Source organism: Monodon monoceros, unplaced genomic scaffold (assembly GCF_005190385.1).
Source record: "Monodon monoceros isolate NGI ecotype Baffin Bay Population unplaced genomic scaffold, NGI_Narwhal_1 Super_Scaffold_20, whole genome shotgun sequence".
Lineage (NCBI taxonomy): Eukaryota > Metazoa > Chordata > Mammalia > Artiodactyla > Monodontidae > Monodon > Monodon monoceros.
Genome location: NW_021703777.1, coordinates 104,833,706 through 104,850,398, shown reverse-complemented (window position 1 = coordinate 104,850,398; position 16,693 = coordinate 104,833,706). Strand labels below are relative to the sequence as shown.

The following is a 16,693-nucleotide window of genomic DNA, read 5'->3' as shown; positions in this document are numbered from 1 at the left end:
ATATTCAAAATTTATTTTAATATATACTCCTATCGCCACTAACACCTATTAACATGCCACAGAGTACAGATTGAGGATTGCTGTTCCAGATCTTCAGTAATAGCCTGAATTCAGAAGCAAAGCCATGGGCAAATCTTGAATGGCTAGGAGGTGGGGAGGGGGGCAGCCCGTGGAGAGGGGTGTTACTCCAGTGATTCTATAGACCACACCAGGGACACTGGGCTCAGGTGAGCAAAGCTGCATTCCACGTGCCAATCAGAAAGTTGTTTGCCAATGCAGAAATACATAGAGGGAAAGTTCTGGCGCTTAGCTACAGGTTGGCACTCGACCCAAACCTTTGAGCATTTCTGCTATTTTCTAATGCAAATCTTTCATCTAATGATCTGGTGATTCCGTGGCTTAGGGCAGACTAGCACCATGAATGTAACTGATGATAACAGGGTAAGCCTGTTCAAGCAGAGGTAATCTTGTTACATTTGCTTGTGAAAATTGTTGGTATTTCACAGCCTGCTGCTTAACTCAGGACTCTGGGGAAAGGTTTAGCAAGTGATTTAGATTCAAAATCCCGTCACCTTTCTGGTTCCATGGGATCAATTTAGAGTTTAGCATCAGGACAGAGACCAAAAGGAGCCATGCAAGGTTGGCCGTGGAAACAACTGGAGTTAGAGGATCCAAGTGGCAAAATGAGTCAGGGAATGAACTGTCACTGGAGTTCAGGGTTTGAAGCTGAGGATGTAGAATGAATGGTTATGAAGCCTTCAAAAGTGTGAGCACCAATGAGGAACCTCATTAATGGGTTGGATTTGGAAAGATACAGAGGGCTCGAACCTGTGTCCCCGGCATTTGCAGACGGATTCTTAACCACTGTGCCACCAGGGAAGTCCTTCAATGACTTACTATGAAATTAAAAAAACTTACTAAACTTTTTTTATATTTATTGCATATTAAAATAATATTTTGGATAGGTTGGGTTAAACTAAGTATATCATTAAGATTAATTTTGCCTGTTTCTTTTCACTTTTTTAACGCGGTTAACAGAAAATTCTAAATTAGTGTGTGGCTCCCACTAATGGACACTCCTGCTGTAAATCTTGCCCACACTACTGTAAATAGCCCCTTTATACTCTTCAAATACACAGCTTAAATATGCCATCAGTTTTGACTGGTGGAACCTTAACTGATTCCACTAAAACCAAAGAAAGACCCAAAAAACTGTGACTAATTTTATTTCTTGTGAGTTAAATCACCACTGTGTTTTTAAAGAGAAAAAAAATAGGCTTCTTTGGGGGGATACATATATTCAGTGGGCACTACTAGCTTGGCAACACTTGGCTTTTAATGTTTCCTAAACAATTTTTACAGTGTGCTCTAGAAGAGTAATCCTCAAAAATGTTTCCGGAAGGAAGGAAGTATTAATATTGTTAAGTAGCTATCAGATGCCAGAAAATTTTTTGATAGATTATCCAATCTCCCAGACCACATTCCGTTTCTTCCACAGCCCCACGGGTAACACTTTCAAACAGACCTAGAAAAGACCATAGCTCACAAAACTTCCATGAAAAGGAGCTTCTAGCGGAGGCTTGTCAGGTCACTTGCAGGAAGGCAGAGACAGAGGTTTGGTGGGATAAATCAAGCTGGTCCGGGCAGGCTGCATTCTGCTGAGCCCCACCGCCAACCCCAGTGCAGTCTCACCCCATCCTTAATCAGAGTGCTACATGGACCATTAGACAGCCTTGCTTCCCTTTAATGACACTGGGAAAGGATGAGGATGTAAAGAGAGGCTCAGAGATGTAAACTGTACCCAAATCACAAAAGGGACGAAGGTCCTTGGGCTTGGGGTTGAAAACATCATAGTGCTGCCTCCCATTCTTATTTTCAATCTATGCATAATTTGATCCTCCTGCATTTGACTCTGACCTACTCTGTAATTCTTCATGGGAGTTTTAAAGTGATGTTTACACACGTTAGCAGTTGTTGCTTTGGACTTCACTGTATCCTCCCTAGCTAAATGGGTGTGAAATAAAAATGTGTTTTTAAATGCAGGTAGGGACTGTACTTGAACCCATGTTAATTCTGGAATTGTGCACAGCTGTGTGACATTAAACACTAAAAAGGGAATTACAGGAACCGCCAGAATCACTGCAGAATTGGTCATGGTTTTGTACTCCTTATTTAGTGCAAGGAATTCTTTGGGTGCATAATAAATAGTGACTATCTGATTAAATGTAACAAAGAAAGGGATGCTCCTTCCTTTATCCATTTTATATTTTTGGTCTGATCTAATATGACTGTGTGACCATCTAGACATGCTCTCATCTAAACTCTTTCGAAACTGAAAACAGAGGCAGTGTTACCTGGGGATTAAAAGAGAGCTTGGAAGCAGGCAGACCAGAGTTCAGCTGTGTTATCTAGATGCTGTATGACTGTGGCCTAGCTCCTATACCTCTCTACACCTCAATTTCCTTGTCTGCAAGAAGAGGGTAACAGCATAGCAGTTAGAGTTCTTCAGGTATAAGCAACAGAAACCAACTCTTAAGCAACCTATACAAAATAGTTTTTAAAAAGGAATTTATTGTAAGGATATGAGAAAGCTGAAATAATCAAATGAAGGAATGAACTGAGCCTCAGAAGAGCATGAACCCATGGCACTCCAGGGTTCTAGAAAACAAGACCTTTGGGGCCTTATTAGGGCACCTCAGCCAAAATAAAAGACCTCTTACAAAATTTCATCCTTTGGCTTTTTTACTCAAGATGCAAATTACCAGAAAGAGTCTGAGTGGCCTAGTTGAGGTCCTGCCTTCCTTTCCTTGATGAAGGGAGGGCAGGAGAAGGAAGGGTGCCCCCACCGACAAACTGTAGCAAACGAGGGAGGCTGATTTCTTAAATAAAACAGCAGGGTGATGTTACCAAGGAAAGGGATATGGGTGCTGGGCAAGCAAAGAAATGAAGTATTTTACATTCTCTTGACTTATAGAGTCATTATGCTGTTCAAATGAGATCACTGACATAGGTACACACAGTAACAGTACATATAAATTGTCAATAAAGATAATTTTTAAAAATTATCAATAAGAAAAAATTCATAATTTAGTTTATTCTCCTCATTATGCTCTCAGCGCATATTTTAAACACACACGCACACAAACAGAGCAGTCCCTTAGATTTTACTAACGGGGGTATTGTAACAATTTGCTAACTAGATAGATATATATGGAAAACAAAATAAGTAGTAATTATGTCCCAAATAGATAGCATGCAATTATTTAATTAAAAAATCTGCCTTCACTTTTTCAAACATAAGCCAACAATAAATCCCACGCCATCTATTTCAGTTATGGTAAATCATAGTCATATGTGGTCGTGATTATGGCTAATTGTGGGATAAAGGATTTAGAGTATGAATGAAATACACTCTTGTTGACATTTATGCATGACAGTCTCGGAACAATAGGAAAGAGCTAACAGCCATGTGATGAAAATCCCCCTATAAAGAGAATAATAAAGAACATTTAAATCAAGGATTCTGATTCTTAATGATGGTACTGATGATTCTAGAAGCTTGGGCTCTCCATATTTAGAATGCACCAGCTGCTTCAAATTAGACTGTAGACTCTTCTGACGTGGGTTCATTGATGGGGTGTGTGTGAGAGAGAGAGAGAGAGAATAAGTCTTTCCAGCTATGTGCAAACAGAAAGTCTAGAACACTTCCCTGAACTATCGGTCTACATAGGAAAATATTCTGTGGTAAACTGCTATCCCACACTAAGACTGCGAATCTACATTGAAATTTGTAACTTTTTAAAGAACATTAAGAGAGATTCTATTTACACTTGGCCTGAAATTGCTTGTGAACTGAACGAAAGTGCCAGGAACTTAAAAGGAACCAACTGTATTATTTTTTTTTCAAACTTCTGCTTTCACTTCACAATAATGTCTTCCATTAAAACTAAATGATTAGCGCCCTTAAAGCAAGGCCTCAAACAATTAACGTAAGACTCAAAGTTGCTTCCCTCATCGGAAATTTTTAGTAAAAATCAAAATATTCATTCAATATCAAGAGGAACCAGAGAATGCCCTCTGCTTCTATAATACATCTCTAGTAAGAGAAACTCCTGCTGCACTACGACATACTGTCAAGATATAATGCCTGTCAAAAGTTGTCAGGGACTTCTGCAAATAAATATGGGTTGAAGGAAATTTTAAGTTGCGCCATTTTATAATTGTACTGTGTGCAGTACACTCTTGATATTGAAATCACCCTTTCTATTCTGGAAATATCTTAACGTTCACACAGTGACTCTGAGCTACCATTAGGGGGCAATGTGGAGGAAGCTTGGCTAACTGGGATCTATTGATTCCTTTCAGTGTATTTTTCATTTCAATTATTGTATTTGTCCTCTCTGATTGTTCTTTATATTTTCTTTGTTAAAAAATTCTAACTTCTGGCTCTGTACATTCGTTCTCTTCCCAAGTTCTCTGATCATCTTTACGATGCTTATTCTGAACTCTTTCTTGGGTAGACTGACTACCTCCACTTCACTTAGCTGTTCTTCTGGGGTTTTATTTTGTTCCTTCATCTGGAACATATTCCTCTGCCACCTCATTTTGTCTAAGTTGCTATTGGTATTTTTATGTATGTGGTAGGTTGGTTACATTTCTCAACCTTGGCGAAGTGGCCCTCTGTAGGAGGTGCCTTATGGGTCCCAGCTGTGCACTCCCCTCTGGTCACCCAGGTTCTAGGTGTTTCCCCTAAGATGTGTGGGTCCTTCTGTGGTGGCAGGCTGACTTTGTGGGCAGTCTGATAGGCTTGGTTGGCTCCTAGTCTGGTTGGTTGCCAGGCCCTGTCCTGTACGGATGCTGCTGGCTGCTGTTTAGCAGAGTCTGGTTACAAGGTGGCTCATTGCAGAACCCTAGGGGGCCCTAGGGCTAGTGCTCGCTCACCAGTGGGCAGAGTCAGAGTGCCCGAAGGCCCACTGGCAGCGGCGTTGCCCACCCACTGGCAGGGGAAGCCAGAACGTGGGATTCTAGTGCCAGTCTACTGGCAGGCAGAGCTGGTTCCTGGAGTCTGGCTACAGGACCCAGGGATCCCAGAGCTTGCTTCAGCTGGTTGGGGTGGGGGGGTTCCTGACACAGTTGGGTATGAGGTCTGGGGTGTCCCGAAGGTTGTGAGGTGGGCCAGGGCCCAGCTAGTCCCAGGGTATGGTCTGGCCTGTGTTGCAGGATCATAGTTTTCTTGCTTCTCGTGTCTGCCCCTGGTGGGTGAGGCTGGTCTAGTGGCTTACACAGGCTTCCTGTCGGGAGGGTGCCTGCCCACTGATGGGTGGAGCTGGGTCTTAGCCCTCTGGTGGGCTGGGCCATGTCTAGGGGCATGTCTGGAGGCAGCTGTGGGCTCTTCAATCTTTAGGCAGCCAGTCTGCTGATGGGAGGGACCATGTCCCCACCCAGTTAGTTGTTTGGCTGAGGTGTCCCAGCACTGGACTCTACAGGCTGTTCAGTGGGGTCAGGTCTTGGCACTAACGAGCCAATATGTCAGCTGCCAGGAGTGCTCTCGCATTTGAATGTTCCCCAATATGTCTCCCACCAGTGTCTATGTCCCACAAGTGAGCTGCAGCCCTGCCACACACACCTCTCCAGGAGACTCTCGAAGACCAGCAGGTAAGTCTGGTGCAGGCTCCTGTCAAATTACTGATTTCTCCCTGTGTCCTGGTGTGCATGAGGTTTTGTGTGTACCCTTTAAGAGTGAAGTCTCTATTTCCCCCAGTCCTGTGGGGCTCCTGCAGTTAAGACCTGTTGGCCTTCAATGCCAAATGCTCTGGGGCCTCATCTTCCTGGTGCCAGACCCCCTGGTGCCAGATCTTCTGGAGCCAGAAGCCCCCTCGTTCTGGTCCCTTATGTCTCTAGTTGCAGATCTTTCCTGGTAGGTTCCAGTCTTTATCATCAATGGTTATTCTGCGGATAGTTGTGATTTTGATGCACTCGCGAGAGGAGGTGAGCACAGGGTCTTTCTGCTCTACCATCTTGGCTGCTTTCTGATCCAGCAGCAGCTGGGATCTAAACTGAGTCCTGAACAAAGACTCAGGTGGATTTTGTATTGTATATTTGAATATCTGAGTGAGATTCCTTTCCTTCCTCGTTCCCTCCCACCTTCCTCACTTCCTTCTTTTCTTCCTCTCCCCCTCCCTCCCTTTCTTCCTTTCTTTCTTTACTTAAATGTTTTGTGATAATTATAGATTCACAAACAGTCGTAATAAATAACATAGCTTTGCTGTACTCTTTGCCCAGTTTCTCCCAGTGGTAACAACTTGCAAAACTATAGTACAATATCACAACCAGGATAATGACATTGATATAGGTCAAGGTATAGAACATTTCCATTCCACAGGGACCTACCATGTTCCCTTTTATAGTCACATCTACTTCTCTCTTGCCCTAATTCTGTCATTTCAAGAATGTTCCATAAATGGAGTCATACAGTATATAATCTTTGGAGATTGGCTTTTGTCACTCAGCATAATTTTCTGAAACTTCATTCAAGCTGTTATGTGTATCAACAGTTCATCCTTTTTATTGCTGAGTAGTATTCCATGGTATGGATATACCAGTTTGTTCAACTATTCACGTGTTGAAAGACATTTGGGTTTGTTTCCAATTTTCGTCTATTAAGAATAAAGCTGCTACAGAAGCTTGCATACCAACGTTCATAGCAGCATTATTTACAATAACCAAAAGGCAGAAACAACTCAAGTGCACATCAACAGATAAATGGATAAACAAAATGTGGCATATATATATAAGCATGGAATATTATTCGGTCTTAAAAAGGAATGAAATTCTGTATATGCTACCACATGGATGTACCTTGAAAGCATTATGCTAAGGGAAATAAGTCAGACACAAAAGGACACATTGTATGATTTCACTTATATGAATTACCAAGAATAGGCAAATTCACAGAGACAGAAAGTAGCATAGAGGTTATGAGAGGCTGAAGGAGAGAGAGAAATGAGGAGTTATGTAATGAGCGTGAAGTTTCTGTTTGGGATAATGAAGAAGTTCTGGAAATGGATGGTGGCGATGGTTGCACGATACTGTGAATGTTCTTAATGCTAGTGAATTGTACACTTAAAAATGGTAAATTTTATGTTATGTATATTTTACCGCAATTAAAAAAAAAGAATATATAAGCATTTGTGCATAGGATTTTGTATGAACAGAAGTCTTAATTTCTCTGGGATGAAAGTCCAGGAGTGCAATTGTTGGCTTGTATGATAGTTATATTTTTGTTTTTCAAGAAAATGCCAAACTGTTCTCCAGACTACTATGCATTTTAATTCCCATCACCAATGTGTGAGTGATCCAGTTTCTCTGCATCCTCACCAAAATTTGGTGTTGTCACTAATATTTTAAAAAATGTTAATCATTCTGATAGGTGTGTATTGCTATCTCATTGTGGTTTTAAGCTGCATCTCCCTAATAACCAATGACGTTGAACATCTTTTCAGATGCATTTTGCCAATTTATATATCTTCTTAGGTGAAATATCCCTTCGTGTGTTTTGCCTACTTTCTAGATGTGTTGTTTGCTTTTTCACTGTTGACTTTTGAGAGCTCTTTGCATATTCTACATACTAGACCTTTGTCAGAGATGTAGTTTGCAAACATTTTCTACTACTCTGTCACTGTCTTTTAATCCTTCTAACAGCGTCTTTCATAGAGCAAAAGTTTTAAATTTTGATGAAGTCTGATTTATCATTTTTTCTTTTTGTGGATAATATTTGTTTTGTGTCCGGTCTAAGAACTCTTTGCTTAGTCCTAGATCCCAAAGTTTTCTCCTCCTTTTTTTTTTCTAAAAATTTTATAGTTTTACATTTACATTTAAACCCATGATTTATTTTGAGTGGATTTTTGTATAACGTATACAATTTAGGTCAAGACTATTATTATTTCCCTTATGGATAACCGATTGCTTTTGCACCATTTGTTGAAAAGAGTATCCTTTCTCCATCAAATTTTTTAAGTAACCCTGAAATAATGCCTTTTTCTTCCTTCCTTCCCCCCTCCCTCCCTTCCTCTTACTCTTTTTGGCCACTGCTTTACGTTATCAACAGTATCTTCACTGTAGCTGTTTTTCTTTCTGTAAACAGAAGTTTGGGCACCTTCATGCTATGAAGTTTGATGACTGTGTATATGGAAGGCACAAATTTATATTCTCCTATATATTTATAAAACACCTAAATCAGCACTTTGCTAGCCCATTTTTGTACTTTCATAATCGTCATGTTAATTGAGCAGAAGAGAGATGGAGACGGGTAAAACATTCCAGTCCTCTCTCTGTTGTACAATGCACTCAGCAGCCTCAGTTCATCTGGATTTATTTCTGCTCTGGTGTATTAGGAGCACCAGGAACTTGGCAATGAGGCACAGGTGACTTTGTAGTTAGCAAAAGTGGTGCTGAGAGCAGTAATTTATGCAAATAGATCCTATACATTCCTCCTTCCCTCTCTCCTTCCTCCTATGAATAGTTAATAAATAACTGGGAATAATATGTTACACAAAATAGACAGGTCTTTGCTTTCATAGAGGCTTTATCCTAGTGACGGAGGAAGAAGACAAGTAAATAGATTAAATAATCACGGATTAGAATGAATGCCATTTTATAAGGTTTTATCATTGTCATACACTGAAATACTTCAAACCTTCAAATATTAGTTGCGTTGACTGTGATAACAGAATTACAAAATGTGTCATTAGAGTGATATGTTTTGATTCATTGACACGATTTTATTGATTTGCCCAATATTTATTGCATATACCAACATTGTGCTAGTTGCTGCTATAATCCCGAAGAAAAAAACTTCATAAGTTTTGACTTGCAAGGATTTATAATTTAGCTGAGGAGACAAGAATATACATAAACAAGTGTCATATAAAGAGAATGAATGATACATGAAAGTAAAAAAATGACAAGAGTTCAGTGAAGAGGCACAGTCCCTTCCCTTGGGAATAATCATGGAAAAGCATGGGTAGGCAACATCGTAAAGCTGGGCTTTGCAGCCAACCTTAAAGGAAGACAGGATTTCAAGTAGTCAAAGACCATAGAGGAGGCAAAGGGTAATGGAATGATGGCCCTAAGAAAGGCTCCGCGTGGGAAGAAAACACGACTCCTCTGTTTCAGAAATGATACAAAGACCGGTTTGACATAGTTTAAAAAGTAGGAGATTCAAATACAAAGAGAACAAAATGCATGGCAATGCATTTTGAATGCTAGTTGAGAGATGTCTATTTGTACCCTGACCCTGTACTCACAACAGCTTCTAAAAGAATCCAAACAAAGATTCAGGCTTTAAAGAGGATGGAAGACTGTTTCCATTTGTGTAATAGCTTTTAAGATTTTAGACTGAATAATGAATAAAGTGTAATGTTTTATTTAAAAAATTTTATTTTTCCAATGAAAGGCTAGAAATACTTAACTAATGTGTCAACATGAAATCACAATAATTTGACTGTTACTTCAATTTACTTAAAAAAGTGAATTCAGACCATACCTTTATGAATCCACAGGGCACAATTTTGCTTTACTCTGATTCCATCCATTATTACAATATACATTCCAATGTATTTTGCATCAGCAAAATTATGAGCAGATCATTTTCACCTGTTGCTTTTTTCAATCGGGCAGCATGTTCAAGAGTTGGAGTCCTGACCTGTATTGAATCCTTGCTCGTGTCACTTAATAATAATAATGTTTATGTCATGTTGTTTTTGTTAAGGATAAAAGGAGACCAGGTATGTGAACTTTTTAAAAAATTGGTATAGTGCAAATTTAACATTATTAGATAATAAACTTCATGATGGCTTAGACTGCCCTTCATATATCTTTGCATTCTCTGAGTGCCTACTGTGGTACCTGGCACACAGCACCTATTTACCATCAGTAGCATTATTGAAAATAGCAACTATACCACAGTACGTTTATTTGCCTGTACACATAGAGTCTGTTTTTACGTTTGTTGATGAATAAATGAATGTTCTATGAACTTGTTTATAAAGAACTTATTATGTAGTTATTCTATTTAATCATAGTGAACCGTTCAGAATAGAAAAGTCATATTACTTGTGTCAAAGAAAACACCACTCACAGAATTATTACTCGTTATACTTCTGGGATGATATATCTAGTGTAATGCTGAATAAAAGTCAAATTACATGTGTTCTACTGGCTTCACTTTATGTTTAAGCATATATAATATAGTCAGTATATAACATGCTGAAAAGTTAAGAAGTTTAAACTAAATATTTAAACTTAATTTTTGATAACATGATTATATATATGTGTGTGTATATATAAACGTATCTATAAGTATATACCTATATATGCAAATATGTAGATGTATAGATACTACAGATATACAACCATATGGTCTAAATTGAAATTAATACTGCTAGTGCCTCAGAATGTTCTGAGTTTCAAATCACATTGATAGTGAAACAAAATTAACATGTATAGCTATACAGCAATTTTGTTGTTAAAATTTTATTCCAGAACTCTTACTGCATTCTATATGGGAGAAGCTTTCTGTAATATAGATTGGTGTAGCAGAAGCTATAATACAACTACCAAAATGAAATTTTATGTGTAGGTTTGTGGATGAGTAATTTAAGACTTGTGGTAGTAAAGTGACTAGTTTCATGTATTGTCCCCTTATGAATCTATTTGACCATTTATAAAAGTCTTATGTGGTTAAATGTCCAGGTTTAACAAAGAAACAAGCACCTGGATACTGTGATGTATGAGAAAAGACAGAAACTGCATCTGTGCACGAGTGCAGCAAGTTTAAGTCGGTAGTAAGTCTTTGAACAACATGGCATCTGCTGAGTGTGTTACACACTTAGCAGAGCAGATCCTGAACACGTGCAAGTCCTCACGGTTTTGGTCAGCAGCAGTGTCCAACAGTGATATGGGGCTCCTTCTAGGATAAGTCACAAGTGTGTAATTTAGCGTGGAGTGGCCTATTGTACACAGGAGGATACCTTGCTGGTTGTTTTTTTCCAGAGTTATTAAATCTTAGCAGCAGTTAACATCCAGGATACTGTATGACTTTACACAAGATGACAGGATGCTTCCTACACTCTTCCTGTCTTTGAAAAAATGATATTAAGTAGTCTAATCAGAACTCAAGGAATGGGAAAAACGTGAGTTTTTGAGCCAGATGAACTTGCCTTCAAATCCTGGCTCTTTATTTAGCTTTTTTGGCCCAGGTTTTAGTCTTTTTGTACAACAGACAGAACAATATGCACCTTGTATGGTCATTTTGAGTATTAAATGAGATAATGGATGCAAACCTTCAATCTAATGCCCGACATCTATTAGATGCTCACACTCCCGCATCCTTCAACATCACACCTCCTTTCCATTTCCTATCGTCCAAGGAGAAACTAACAAAAAAATCTTAAGAGTTTTATAAATTTTCAAAGTAAAAGCTTTGAATGCTTTCCTGTTGAAAATTGATGCTGATTCATATAAAAAGAATGCAATAGCTTCTGAGATATTGGTACCTATAAGAAAAAGCCAGCAACTGTTCTAAGAACTTTATATATGTTATTGTTTTAATCCATACAGTGATAAATACCCCATCTGGTAGATATTATTCTAAGCATTTTGCATATGCTTATCATAACAATCGTGAGGAAGAAAGTACCAACTTACTTATATTGGCCTTATTACAAGAATACAAGCTCGGCAAGAGGAAGGCATGTTTAACAACCACCTTGTATTTTAATGTTACTTTGCTCTGCACTTAATACACAGTGAAGAAACATTAGTTGATTGTTCTTTCTTGAGAACTTTCACTGCTAAACCCAGAACAATGACAGTATAGAGACTCCATTTCCCTGATCCAAGTACTAACCAAGAAGCTCTAAGCAGTAAAGATGTACCTAGTGAGCGAAAAAGCAAGAGTCCTACTTTGTAATTTGTGAATAACCTTGATAAAGTTCAAACCCTGGGAACTGGTTTGTTCATTTATGTAAAGATGGGGTGGAGAGATGGGGTAGGGGGTGGGCAGAGAAAGAGTGAGAGAGAGGGAGGAAGGGAAGGAGGGAGGGAGGAAGGGAGATGACAGTTCTCTAAATCCTCACGTGTTCGAGATTACTAGCGAATTACTCTTGAAGTACTCAGATTGCATTTCAGGAGTTGCGCTGAAAAAAGGTGTATTAGCAAAAAATTTATTATGGCATGACCAGTCTGAGACCCTTACTTCTCTGAACCTATTAACTAGCATCACAAAGGAATGGATGCTCCATTACAATGGACTTAGAGTACCAAAGGGAGTAGTGTCAGGTTGCTACATCTGGATTATTTTCAGGGGTGGAAAATAAAATAATGAGGATACCAACTGGGCCACCCACTGCAAAATGTGGGTGACCAAATAAGCCAACGGAACCTCTAATGAGTATTTACTCCAAAGGACTCTGCATGTAAACTATTTCCAGACTGATGTGGTGCCAAGCTCAGAGGATTAAGTCTTTCAATGGCTTTTGTTGGTCAGCAGCCAAGGCATCTAGGAACAAAGGAGGGGGTCTCCTTATTAAACATATCAAGAATATTACTTTCAGACAAGAAGAATGCAAAGAATGGATCAAAGAACACCATAAAATAGATGGAAGACAGTAGAAATAAGTAATAACAGCATCATTCATACTCTGAGTTCAGGGTGATTTCGTTTAGTTAGGGCATTATTTTTCAGAAGACTTTAAAGCACTGCTTAACATTTATGTGGTCTGGCCTACATTATAGGTAGTTGTGTACATGTCTTTGGTTTTGATGATCTGGAGGGCAGGAGTTTCCTCTGCCCTGTCTCATGAGTGCGCCATTAATCTTCTGGTTCTTTCTTCTTCCAGCACTAAGCAGAGTATAGGTATAGGTTGTTTAAGAATTATTTCTGAAATATGTTCAATTGAATTTGCAACCACTATTGCTTTAATAATCTAAAAAACATAAGGAGGAACATATCATGGTATTTTTTTTTAATTTTTTTTTTTTTAACGAGAGGTAAATCTGTAATACAAAGAAATTGCATGTCTAGAGGGAACAGCTCAATATCACTTAGAAAGTTAGTGGCTGGGTTTATCCCGACTTAGGGATCTTGTATATCTCAGACTAATCAAAGCCCCCAAAGCAATGCAAATGACAGAGTACATATGGAAAATCACATTCTCTGTATGTTTACCCAGAGAAAATACAAAGCAAGAAAATGTTTGCACACTGTGACAAAAGTCAGTGCTAGAACAGATTCTAAGATGGCCACCCAAACAAATGTTTACTTCTGTAAAGCAAAGCAAAGCAAAACAAAACCTAATTGGGTATTTTAAAAGTTTGAAACGTAACAACAACACTTACTTGATTCCTTTTTTCCGTTTCCAAATAGTTGTGTTAACATTTTGGAACATTTACCTTTCTGATTCTTCTCAAAGAAGTGGTCAATTGCATTTTATAGCAAGATTTCCTAAGAGACATTGTCAAATGTAAATCTTGGCCACCAGTTTCTCCCTCTTTAGGCACGAGGTAGCCACATGGGTATTCAGAGTTGGCCTGCAATCCTGGAACTGCACTGTATGGTTTAAAGACTTTTCCGATGATCAGCATTGCCTGTTTTGCCACAGTCCTAGCATAGATAGCTGTCCCTCTTTTCTGAGTGGACTACAATTGCATGCTTGCAGTTATACACATGTTCAGAAAGCTTCCAAAATGTTTATTTATAGTCTTAATTTAACAGTCTCATATAGTGCCAGAAAATGTTTTCTGTGAAGGAGATAGCAACATTATCCCTATTTCATAAATGTGAAAACTGAGGTTACATAGTCATGCAGCTCAAAAGTGGTAAAACTGGGATTCAAACCCAAGCCACCTGGCTCAAGCACACTAAAGTTTGACCCAAACTCAAAAACACATGTTCTAAGGAAAATAATGATAGTGGTGGGATTTTTATAAAGTCCTATCCAACTCAGTATCCCTGAAACTGTATGGTATGCATCTCCCTCCTTTATTTCACATCCAGCTCCGTAGTAGAAATAGGAAGTTCTCCAGGTCTTATGCCCCTGGGGGGGGTGGTCCCACACAGTAGATTTGACAGGAAGGTTGGAATTATGGAGTGAAGGAGATTTCTGACCAGTTTACACTCCTGGGGATATTCCTGTGCTCTCGAGGACTCCCTGTCTTCCTCTTGTCAGCTCCTTTCCTTTGCTACCACCAGTAAATTCCAAGTTGCTTTATTTCCCCTTACTTCAGAAGGCAGTAGAATATTTCTCACACCTAAAGCAAGCAAAGTGTATCAAAAACTTTTTCTTTTTTTTTGGCTGCTTTGGGTCTTCGTTGCTGCAGCCTTTCTCTAGTTGCGGCGAGTGGGGCTACTCCTCCTTGCGGTGCGCGGGCTTCTCATTGCGGTGGCTTCTCTTGTTGTGGAGCACGGGCTCTAGGCACACAGGCTTCAGTAGTTCTGGTGCATGGGCTCAGTAGTTGTGAGTCGCGGGCAGTAGAGCGCAGGCTCAGTAGTTGTGGCACGTGGGCTCAGTAGTTGTGAGTCGCGGGCTCTAGAGCGCAGGCTCAGTAGTTGTGGCGCACGGGCTTAGTTGTTCCACAGCATGTGGGATCTCCCTGGACCAGGGCTCGAACCCGTGTCCCCTGCACTGGCGGGCGGATTCTTAACCACTGCGCCACCAGGGAAGCCCATATCAAAAACTTGTAAAGTTTCTATTGCCAGGGGGCAGAAAGAAACAGGTTGAAAGTGTGTCAGAAGGGAAAACATACCCTCCTTTCTTTTTTTAAACTATCCTTTCCCCTCCCCACCCCATCATTTAAACACTACAATTGGTCCAAGTTATGTAATTGATTTTCAGAGTAAAGCTTTTTTGGTGTGTAATTCTGGAGTCAGCATGGCACTGAATTTCTGAGGGGAGGGCTGGGACACGTGGGAACAGATATATGAGGAAAGGGGGGCCTTAGCACTACTGAGAGAGTAGGTCCCAGGGGTGATGGAGCTCAGGGAAATAGTCCTGGAGAAGGAGAAGTGGGAGCACGTGGGATGGCTCCAGGCTGTGTGAGACGAGAGGGAAGAGGGGTCCCAAACCGGAGCCTAAAAGTTTGAACAAAGGCAGAGGAAGGAAAGCCAGGCGTCGGTTCTCAGCAAAGATCATGAAACTGCTTCTTTGCAGTAATTGACTCCTGAAGAAAAACAGAATTTAAAAAAAAAAGCATAAATCAGCCTCATCCTCCAGGAACCTAGCACTCAACTTAATTCCAGAAAGGAGTTGGGATTTGTTTTAGGTCAAATGCTGAGATTTCTTCTTGAGTACTTTTGTTTTACTCTGGGAGTGTCTCTAAGTTGACCAGTCATGCTTCTGTGAAATCCAAATTGGCAACATGGGAAAGGGAGGGAGAGAATATGACCGTATATCTTGAGGGAGTGTCGTTTTATCTTCTCTTCAGTGGAGGAGTCAATAATATTAACTCCTTTTCTCTTAACCTGAAGAAACTACAACCAGAGCCAGCTCTTCAATTTTCTGTAAATCCCATGTGTGACAAGGGTTCGGGAATCTTGCCAACACATTCAAAGCCAAACTGCCCAGAAAGCCATACGGAAAATGAAGACTCAGTGACCTCATTATGCAGAGCATTCTATGCATCATGTATTTCTGCTATCTGGTGGGCACACTGTGTTTCACAACAACTTTAATTAAAGGTAAATATAGGGGCTTCCCTGGTGGCGCAGTAGTTGGGGGGCCGCCTGCCGATGCAGGGGACATGGGTTCGTGCCCCGGTCTGGGAAGATCCCACATGCCGCGGAGCGGCTGGGCCCGTGAGCCATGGCCGCTGAGCCTGCGTGTCCGGAGCCTGTGCTCTGCAATGGGAGAGGCCACAACAGTGAGAGGCCCACGTAACACAAAAAAAAAAAAAAAAAAAAAGTAAATATAGTATTTGCAATAAATTTAAGAATATGAAGCAAGGTCCCACTATTTAGACTCTTACTTTAAATCTTAATCACAATCAAGACCTCCTTAGTGGAGAGAAAAAAATTTGTGTATGTACGTGCGCGCACACACACACACACACACACACACTAATATGCTAGAGGGAGGGCTGCTATGGTTGAATCACTTTAAGCAAGTTGCTAAACTATCCTAGCTTTATTATCCCCATCTATAAAAATGACAGTAACAACCAAAATGAGACAAGCTCTGTAAAAAGTTGAGGAGCCCCACAGTGGATGGGGGCTCTATTTGACTTAGGTATCTCCAAATCTTGGACCTCTACTACGTCTCACTCTCTGAGGTTTCCTTCCTTCCCTTCTTTCCTCCCTCCATCCCTTTCTTCCTCTCTTCTTCCTTTCTTATCATGTATTTATCAACTCTATTAAGTGCTATCTATTGTGTTCGAGGTAATTAACAAAATCCCCAGCAGAGAAGAAAGATCTGTACCCTAAGGTGGATGCATCCTTCTCTTTAAAATCCTTATGTAACTTCCTAGTACTTTTACAATAGAGACCAATATCTGGGTCGTGGCCTAGCAAGCCTCATCTCACTCCACTGCCATCTTGTTCTCATCCCTCTGGACACTTCGGCCTTCTTTTTCACCATGCAGTCTCCTGCCACATATATATATATATATATATATATATATATATATATATATATATATA

General features: G+C 40.0%; 1 protein-coding gene and 1 non-coding gene across 2 annotated transcripts in view; one reads left to right on the top strand and one right to left on the bottom strand.

Annotated features, from left to right (window-relative positions):
• Positions 1–16,693, top strand: part of DKK2 (dickkopf WNT signaling pathway inhibitor 2) — a 98,776-nt gene that overhangs the window by 41,656 nt on the left and 40,427 nt on the right. The window lies entirely within an intron of this gene.
• LOC114903302 lies at positions 3,959–4,072 on the bottom strand. Its single transcript, XR_003795689.1, has one exon. It is a non-coding gene; the product is annotated as a U5 spliceosomal RNA (small nuclear RNA).